Below are 10,604 nucleotides of genomic sequence, written 5' to 3' on the forward strand. Positions count from 1 at the left end.
CTATTTATTGGAGAATGACTTGTTTGAAACTAACAATTACTCCAGGTTTATACATACAGCAAAAAGAAGTGTCAGTTGCTCTATAGAGGAACACTATAGTGTCAGCAATACAAACGTGTACTTCTGCCACTATAGTCCTAAAATAACAGTTTAAGCCCTTTGTGTGAAAAGGGTTAAAGGTGATTGTATTTACCTTTTTCCAGCACTGCGTGCTCTGCCCCTTTGGCTGCGATTACCAAACTTAAGATGCATTGAATAAAAATATCTTTCCTGGCTAATCATTGCAGCATCACTTATGGGTAGCTCCTTTCTCAGGACAGGGATTAATTAGATTGATGGGTATAAAAAGTCCCTCCTCCCCTAACACCACAGTCTTTTTTTTTCCTGTCCTTAGCTGATTCTACAGGACTTAAAACAATTTTTTTTTTTTTTTTTTGCCCACCTTCCTATGCTTGTTGTGAGTTCTTTCCAAATGAAGTTCTTTGGCTTTACCCCTTTCCCCCCTTGTGGCAGTTTTATTGGAATCCATGCTTGTGTGGGGCCCTCCGGTTGGAGGGAACCATTGTAGGGTCTCTTACTTGTTTTCCTGCCCTTTCCTTCTGGGTCTCCGTATTCTGGGGCTGCCCTGCAGCTGCTTGTTCCGTTCTTGTTTGCTGGAACGCGGTAGTGTTCCAGTGGGCGGACATCTTGGTGGGACCGGAAGTGTCGCGGGTCGCGCGTTTGGAACTCATAGTGTGCGTTACAGCGCATGCGCGGAATTGACTGTTTTTCCCGGGCCTGTTTTCTGAGGCTCTCTGTGCATCTTTTGTGATGCCAAAATACATGTAGAACGAAATATATATCTATATACATAAGTGTGTATATATAATTCTACTTATATTTATGTAATATTTTTACATAATTAGGTCATTTTATTAATTGTAGATTATGCTAACGTAGTGTACTTATAATCTTAATTTTATTGACAGGAGGCTTCCTATTTTGCATGACTTTCTTTACTCATGCTTCCAGCAGCACAAGTCAATCATCAAACTTTAAACCAATCGTAACAGTCTACATAACCATATATAAAATCCTGTATGTCACATGACTTCCTCTTTCTTTGGTGAGAGATTAGTCCATGTAATGTCCCGAAATAAACCCAAAGTTCGTAAACATAAAAACAGTCCGAGCTTGTTCCATGGTAGTCTTAACTTCCTTTAATCCAACTTCAAACTGATAACTCATAACGGTATTGGAACTTGATTCGAGAACTTCCACAGCTGATGTGTCTTATCCGGAACCAATAACTGCCATCACGCTGCAAAAAACAAACGAGTGTAAGAGGATGGAAGTAGACTTATGTCCACATGATATCATAGTTACCGTATCTATCCATACATAGTATCATAACTATTAATCTATCTTAATATACTATATTGAACATCATTAATATTAACCTATCCTCATCTATTAACCATAAATTATAATATCAGTAAATATTCAGCTATTACCTCAAAACTTCTAATCCCTATCCTCCTGATAAACTAAACAGTTATAGCTGATCTCTAGAAACGTTGACAGAAGACAACCCATATAAACGGGAGTGGAGGGTGGGAAAATACTCGCCTCCTGTCATTAAAATTAAGATTATAAGTACACTACGTTAGCATAATCTACAATTTTATTACATGACAGGAGGCTTCCTATTTTGCATTTTTAAAGCTGAGGTAATAGTGAGAAAGATGCGTGTGTGGTTTGACGAAAATAAAATAACCGGAAAGTATCTTCCCGTGTCCAGTCCGCGGAACGTAATATATCCGCTAGGGACGCTCCCGCCGAGAACGCTCGCGATGCGGCTGCGCCCCTGACAGAGTGAGCTCCGATAAAAAAGTTTCCACTCCTGCTAAGGATAGGATCCAACGTACCCATCGCGCCAGTGTAGTGGTGGTAACCGGTTTATAAGGTTTGGTGTATGACACCAACAGTTGACCTCTATTAAAAGCACGAAGGTTTGCAGTAACCTCCACGTAACGATTAAGTGTGGAAACTACACATAAACGGGGAACCGTAGGAAAAAAGGGATAAAATATAGATGTCGAATTCGTTTTAGTTCTTATAGACACCGTGAAGGTAACCCCTTCTGGTGATATAGAGAAACCGTCCACGTCGAACGCTCGTACATCCGAAACTCATCGAAAAGAGACCAAACATAGAAGTAAAGTGAGTTTGGCCGACAGCTGACGTAGGGATAAATCTGCGTTGTCTGGCCAATTCCTAAGGAAACTGAGGACCACCTCTACGTCCCACATATGATTATACTTGGGTTCCGGTGGTCTGGACAGTTTGATGCCTCGCAGAAGGCGACAAACCAAAGGATCCTGACCCACCGGGGAACCCTGTATTGGCACGTGTGCCGCTGAAATCGCTGATCGTGCCACGTTGATGGAACGATAGGATTTTCCCTCCGTGAAGAGGTGTGACAAATAATTCACCACTGTGGGAATAGATGCTGTAAAGGGATCACAATCCCTTCCCACACACCAGCGGGTCCATGTATTCCATGCTGATATGTAACTTCGTCGGGTACCCGGTGCCCAGGAATCCCATAAAAGGTCTTTAGCTGGTTGCGATAGACCTTCGACGGACCAGGTTCCCCTGAAAGATTCCAGGCTACCAGTTCCAGATTCTCTTGTAGTATTAGTGGATGTGGTTCCCCTTGCGGATCTGTCAGTAGAAAGGGGAACGATGGCAGAAGTAGGGGATGGTCCTGTGTTAGGGCTAATAATTCCGGAAACCATGCCTGACTTCTCCACAATGGTGTGATGAGAATCATCGAAATCTTGGTCACTCTGATGCGATGGATCACTCTCGCTATCATCGCAAAAGGTGGGAATGCGTACGCTCCCTTCGGGGGCCACTGTTGTAGGAAAGCATCTACCGCCTCGCATTGAGGATCCGGCAGCCAGCTGTAATATCTCGGAAGCTGTGTATTCGTCCGAGACGCGAACAGGTCCACAACCAGTGGTCCCCTGATGTCTTTCACCGCTGAAAATATCGACGTGTCCAGTCGCCAGTCGCTGCCGTCTCTCCAATGTCGAGAGAACCAATCCGCCGTGAGGTTGTTTATTCCCGGAAGGTATTCCGCCTTGATCGAAATGTTGCGGGGAATACAAAATTGGTATATCTCTTTCGTCGCCTCTGTCAGGTTTTTTGATCGTGCTCCCCCCAGGCGATTTATGTATTGGACCGCTGAAATGTTGTCCATGCGCAGTAAGATGCAGCAGTTCGTCATATCCTTGGCCAGACTGCGAATCGCAAATGATCCCGTGATCAGTTCCAGACAGTTGATGTGGAGACCCTGTTCCTCTTGGGACTGTGGACGTGTGAGCGCAGTGGGCTCCCCAGCCCCAAAGGCTCGCGTCCGACTCCACTACAAAGTCCGGGTTCTTCCCGAAGATGGCTTTGCCGTTCCAGGCTTCCATGTGGAGTAGCCACCATCGAAGTTCCGTCCGAGCTTCTGTGGAGACGGGAATCCAGTGATCGTATGTGTGTCCTGCCCGTAGGTAGTGAGCTTTCAGCCTCTGCATGGCCCGATAATGGAGCGGGCCCGGGAAGATCGCCTGTATTGATGAGGATAGTAGGCCTACTATCCTCGCTAGTAGTCTGAGAGGTATGGCGTCCCTCCTGAGTATGCGTCAAATTTCCTTCCGAATGGCCGCTATCTTGGATGCGGGGAGGCGTAGAACTCCCGATTTGGAGTCTATCTCGAACCCGAGGAACTGGACTACCTGTGATGGTGTCAATGCTGATTTTTCTCTGTTCACTACAAATCCTAGCGATTCCAGAAAATGAATGGTAAATCTCGTCTGAGATTGAATTCTGGATTTTGATTCGCAGAAGATCAATAGGTCGTCCAGGTAGATGAGACAACGTATGCCCCTTCCTCTCAGATGTGCCATGACTGGTTTGAGGAGTTTCGTAAAACATCATGGAGCCGAGCTGAGTCCGAATGGGAGACATGTGAATTGGCACGGGCGGCCCTTCCAGATGAACCGGAGGAAGGGACGACTCTCTCTTGCCATGGGGACCGACAGGTATGCGTCTTTTAAGTCTAGACTTGTGAACCAGTCGTGTTCGTTCAATAGGTCCCTCAGGAGGTGAATACCTTCCATTTTGAAATGGCGATAAGCCACCAATCCATTGAGTTCTCGTAGATTGATAACTGGACGATAGTCTCCCGTCTTTTTCCTGACTACGAACATGTTGCTGAAGTAGCCTTGGTCGTCTGCGGCGAATTCCACCGCTCCTTTTGCGAACAGGGCTCTTATCTCTGTGTCTATGATGCGTATCTGATTCTCGGACGCCCGTATAGGCCGTGGTCTTCTGGTCTGACATGGTGTCTGGGTGAATTCTATCACGTACCCTCGTACGGTCTGAAGGATCCATGCGTCTGTGGAGATGCGTTCCCATTCCTGTGGAAAAAGGGACAGCCTGCCAGCAGTTACACCAGAATGACATAACGGAGGACAGTTCGTGCCCGTCCTCTGCTCCGAGTGCCTCTGGTACGGAAGGATCCCCGTGTGAATGTGGCTCTTGCCGATGGAAAGAAATGTTGAGTTGCGTATGGACGGCCGGGGCTGGATGGCCAGAAGCGGCTGGTGGCCCGACCCCTCTGCCGACCAGACCTGCCAAAAACACTCCGTTTTTTTTGAGGGGTCCGAAAGACCTGTCTGATGGAGGATTGGGCCTTATTTAATGTAGTAAATAGGCCGACGTGCTTCTTTAGTTCCGCCAGGAAAGGTTCTCCAAAGAGTAGCCCGTCTGCCCGAGGACCTAGCTCCTTCTTTCCCAGATCCAAGAGTTTGGTGTCTATCTTCAATAGAGCCGCCTTACGTCTTTCTGCACACATGGCGGCATTTGAATTTCCCAGGAGGCAGATCGCTCGCTGTGCCCATTCTCTGATATCGTGCGCTTCGAGGGGGGTGTCCCCTGAGTAAGTGCCAGATCAGCGAAGTATAGGATCTTCGCCAGCGGGCCTATCATGTCTAGCATTTTGTCTTGGACCGATTTCATGCCCTTTTCAACTCCCTTCCGTGGGTCTCTGCCCGAGCGGGACATAAACACCCCTACTGTGGTGTCAAATTCTGGTGTGATGGCGATTTTGCCCGGCAGTACGGGACGCGGGCATTCTGCTTTAAGTTTAGCCCGGACTTCCTTGTCCATCGGCTTCCGTAGCCAGAAATGTATAAATTGGGTCAGATGGTCTGGCAGGTTCCATTCGGACGATCTGGGGTGTCGTATCTGGCGAGGGTCGAACATGGGGTTGCCCGTCTCGTCCAGGAACGCCCCGTCTTCGTCTATACTCGGTTTGTGAGAGCCTTTGCTGCCTGAGTGGCTTGCCCATTCTTGACTCTGGCTGAACTCTCCGCATTCCTGCGGTATGTCCTGCCAATCCTCCTCCTCCGAGGGTGAGTTCTCTGCCCTCCATTCGTCCATTATTTCCAACGACGGAGGCGATGATGGTCCCTCATCCCCTGATGAGGGGTCTTGTGTAGGGGAGCGATCCAGGTGTCTTGACTGGCGGCTCCGCTTATGCAGAATTCTTCCCTCGTATCTTGGGAGAGTCATACTGGAGTCCTTCCAGTGGCGTTTGGACGCCGCTGCCTCCGGCTTACGTTGTGTCGGCTCTTTATCCTCCTTTTTTGATGGAGGCCTGGTGTCCGCCGACTCCGGCGGTGACTGTTATCATCTTGGCCAGCGCCTTTTCCACCGATGCTGACACTGCGGCATTGATCATTGCCTGGAAGTCTACTCCTGATGGTGGGGTAGTGTCCGACATTATGTCTGCTTGTTCTTTCCCGTCTGTGGGGAGACAGAGTATACGTCAGTGCGTATATGGCTACACAGTGGCCTCCATGTACAACTGGGGTTCACCCAGGTACCCTGTCTTAAATGTCACTAGGGCTGTGACTAGTGGTTTGTAGAGGGGGTCACCCTCTTATCGACCGGGGTGTACGGTCGTTAATGTTGGGACGGAGCCCGGTAATGGTCGGGACGGAGCCCGGTAATGGTCGGGACGGAGCCCGGTAATGGTCGGGACGGAGCCCGGTAATGGTCGGGACGGAGCCCGGTAATGGTCGGGACGGAGCCCGGTAATGGTCGGGACGGAGCCCGGTAATGTGAGGTATCGAAGACCTCAGTACGCTTGTAATGAGTTCACACTTGTAAGTAAATTTGTGGAAGGTATTTGTCACTGTGAGTTGCGAGGGTCACCCCAGTTGTACTATGGAGGTGCCGCATACAATAAAGCGTACTTTTATTTATTTATTTTTATTTTTATTTTATTTTATTTTTTTTGATTTGTGTCTTGTGGGTATGTCATCAGAGTTTCCACATGTCTGAATCAGTCACTCTTGTGTTCATCCAATTTGTTAAGTAATGTAGCCTGAGCCTGATGGGAGTTATCCTGCTGGCTAAGTGTTTGGCAGTATACAGATCCACAGTGCAGTCTCTCCAGCCCAGAACTGTGATCCTTATATAGCATGTATAATATGACCCCACATACAATCCTTCCGTTTATTAGGTGGAAAAGGTACACTGTTTATACTTGTAAAAAACGTTTTATAATCTGTGTGCCAGTTCGAGGTTCTCGTGCCCCCCCACCCACCCCTCAGAAACCTGGGACTATGAGGGGACCTTGTGGTCCCGCGCGATCGCGGTAAAATGCCACGAACCGCGAGAGACCAACAGGTCAGAATCAACAGAAAACTGATCCCAGTAGGGGAGAACAGCAGTATGGCAACAGCAGTTATTAGTCCTTTAGGGTTTAGAAGGAAAAGCAAAGGAGAGGGGGAAAAGCAGAATAAAAGGGGGGTGACAGACTGGTAAAATCACAGTACAGTGCCCAAATGATTTAAAGGGACCACAAGATAAATAGCATTACATATATAGAAAAACAGTAGAGCGCTAATACTCTGACCTGTGCCTTGGCTGGAAGCAGCAAAGAAAGAGGAAGTCATGTGACATACAGGGTTTTATATATGGTTATGTAGACTGTTATGATTGGTTTAAAGTTTGATGATTGACTTGTGCTGCTGGAAGCATGAGTAAAGAAAGTCATGCAAAATAGGAAGCCTCCTGTCATGTAATAAAATTACAATTTGCAGGACCTGCCTGATAACCCAGTCAGAAAGTCCAGGGAATTTAATTTGCTAGCACTATATTTACCGTGTAACTTTCCAAGACACCCTAAAACCTGTACATTAGGGTGTACTGTTTTATTCGGAAGACTTCGCTGAACACAAATATTAGTGTTTCAAAACAGTAAAATGTATTACAATGATGATATCGTCAGTGAAAGTGACATTTTGTGCATTTTTCAGTGAAGTCTCCCGTGTACCCCTCATGTACAGGTTTTATGGTGTTTTCAAAAGTTAGAGTCAAATATAAGGCTTGCGTTTCAGTCTTTTCACATTGAAATTCGCCAGATTGGTTACATTGCCATTGAGACCATATGGTAGCCCAGGAATGAAAATTTCCCCCTATGATGGCATACCATTTGCAATAGTAGACAACGCAAGGTATTGCAAATGGGGTATGTCCAGTCTTTTTTAGAAGCCACCTAGTCACAAACACTGGCCAAAATTGGAGTTCAAACTAGTTTTTTGCATTTTTCACACACAAATATTAACACTAACTTTGGCCAGTGTTTGTGACTAAGTGGCTACTAAAAAAGAGTGGACATACCCCATATGCAATACCTTGGGTTGTCTACTATTGCAAATGGTATGCCATCATGGGGGTAATTCTCATTCCTGGGCTACCATGTTCTCAAAGGCAACGTAACCAATCTGGTGAATTCATTGTGTAAAAAAAAAACTGAAAAATGTAACATGCTATATTTGACCCTTTAACTTCCCAAAACACCATAAAACCTGTACATAGGGGGTACTGTTTTATATGTGGGACATCGCTGAATACAAATGTGTATTTTATTGAAGTAAAAGCAAACAGTATTATGACATTCACAGTTAAAATGTCATGTAGAACTAAAATAAATTATTTTCTCCTTTTTTTTTTTATCCATATTAAATTGTTTTTTAGCTAAATATTTGATAAATGAAAGCCCTGAATAAAATGATATATAATAAGTGTGGTTGCACTTAATATGAAAGAGCTGAATGACGGTTGAACAGACATATAGTCAAATTCCAGGTTTTGTTTTGCTCTCCAATGTTAAAATTCGTGTAGTGTAGAGGTAAAATTAGTGTATTCTCCCTAACAAAGGGGCCCTGATAGAGGAATTGCAGAAACAATGGATTTATGAGACATCATATAAAACCTTGTTCCCCCCTCTGTACTATACCGGATGACCTGGGAGCTCTGGCACACATGGAGATCTGGTAACGCAACAAATGCTATTAACAAGGCTCTTAACAAGTAATGTACGAGACCCGGTTGTATTGAAGTATACCGTGGGGCTGATGGGTCGATCTGTAATCGCAGCTATATGGGTATAAGATTGTCTTCTGTTGAGCTGTTCAATGTCGATATGTTGTTTGACTGTCTTATTGTGATGCAACCTCCCCTAACCCTCCCCCTCCCCCCCATAAAATTACGAAAACATTTACTTATTGTAAGACTACAGATGTGTTTACCATGTCCTTGAATGCAGTCCCTTTCTCTTCTGTACCCTGTTGGATGTGGTTAAAAACGCAATAAAAACTGTCAAATTGAAAAAAAAAATTAGTGTAGCACGAACCGATATTGGGGTACTGTGACATAATGGGCTTAAAACACAATATGGCCATATGGTGTTAATGAATCCCCATATTTGTTTGCTAGACGATTTAAGTAGCATTTTAAAATTGAAATCTGTATTTCTGATCATAATGTAATTTTTTTTTATTTTTTTTAAGACTTTGACAGAACCTTAGACATCTTTATATATTACATTGTTTAAAATGTTGGCCAATTTTCTCTCTCCCTTCAATTTAAATAAGTTGCCTAGTTAAGAAAAAGCTTTTAAGAGCTTGAAAGAAACTGTGATAAGTTATGCAATGACATTTACATACTTGTAACCATAGCACACAATATTGTCACATAGGAGCAGTGTGAATGTGTTAGAAGCACAGTCTTGGAATATATTTTGTGCTTTTCCTGGGCCCTGACACATTAAAGGGATATTCTAAGCTGGAGCATGTACATTTTAAGCATAAGAAGTGGGCAAATATATATTCCTTCTTGTAAAATATGTTTGGCATAAGAAATATTGCCTAGCTTTAAAGGGACACTCAAGACCCCTAAAACACTTGATTGTTTTTACACTAACTGGGGTGCAATGGTAATGCGGAATTTACATTTCTGTATCGTCCACAACCATTCCTTGCAGCCCAGGGAGCAATGATTTAGATGTGCTGAGCTGACATACCAGGCGGAGGAGACTGAATACTCTCATCTCCATAATGCATGACTTCTCTACATTGAGGGTAAAGTGAGATATGTCAGAGCCACACAACAGGTGGATAGATTAATAGGGGGAGGTTGAACAAAAAAGAAATATGAAAATGAGAAGGAAGTGGGATGCAAAGGGATATAGGCAGAATACAGGTAAGAAGAAGAGGAGGAGGATATATAGTAAGCCCCTCTCACATGCACTGCAATGAGCTTGCAAAATCACAATAAACCGTTACATAGCTGAAAAGAGACTTGCGTCCATCAAGTTCAGCCTTCCTCACATATGCTTTTGATCCAAAAGAAGGCAAAAAACCCAGTCTGAAGCGCTTCCAATTTTGTGTTTAAATTAGGGATCGACTGATAGATTTTTTTTTTTTTTTGAGAAGAGGCCGATAGCCAATAACTTACTGATATTCTGTACATTTACCATTTTGAAAAAATAAACTTTCTATGCAAATTTATATAATGCAGAGTGTGTGTTTTTGTAGGTATGTAATGTGTGTAAAATGGGGGGGCATTTATATTTTTTTGAGCCCCCCCCCCCCCCCCCCCGCTTCTTACTTGGCCAGGGAGGGAGGATGTGGCATTTCCTGGTGGTCTGGTAGCATGGACTGTGCAGTGGGGGCCTGCAGCAAACACTCTTACCTTCCCAGCAGCTCCCTGTCTAAATCTCGCGGCCAGTGTGCTGCACGGAGGGTTGCCACGGTAACCAGTGGCAATGCTCTGATGGCTGCGAGATTTAGACAGGGGAGCTGCTGGGAAGTTAAGAGCAAGCTTGCTGCGGTCCTGGTCTGTATTATCGGCGGTATCGCTATAGGCAGATACCAATATTGCCGCAAATACAGAATATCGTCAGATAATCGGTCGATCCCTAGCTTAAATGGTATTTTGTCTATAGGAAGAAATTGGCTAAACTGGTAGGCCACATGGATTTGCAGTACATATGGTTCTTCTATTGTATGTCTCTTTAATAACAAAAATGAGACTGTAATCTAAGAAATGTCATTAAATGTATACACTGTAGCTGGAATTATAGCGAATTGAGAGGGAATAACAGATTTTAGGTCCATGTAGTTTCATATGTCTAGCAAGGGTGTATAAAAAGACATTGTAACATTGGTATTAATGAAAACCTTGCCCCAGAGTTGTAATGATTTAACATTCAG

The sequence above is a fragment of the Pelobates fuscus genome, chromosome 3 (genome assembly GCF_036172605.1).
Source record: "Pelobates fuscus isolate aPelFus1 chromosome 3, aPelFus1.pri, whole genome shotgun sequence".
NCBI lineage: Eukaryota > Metazoa > Chordata > Amphibia > Anura > Pelobatidae > Pelobates > Pelobates fuscus.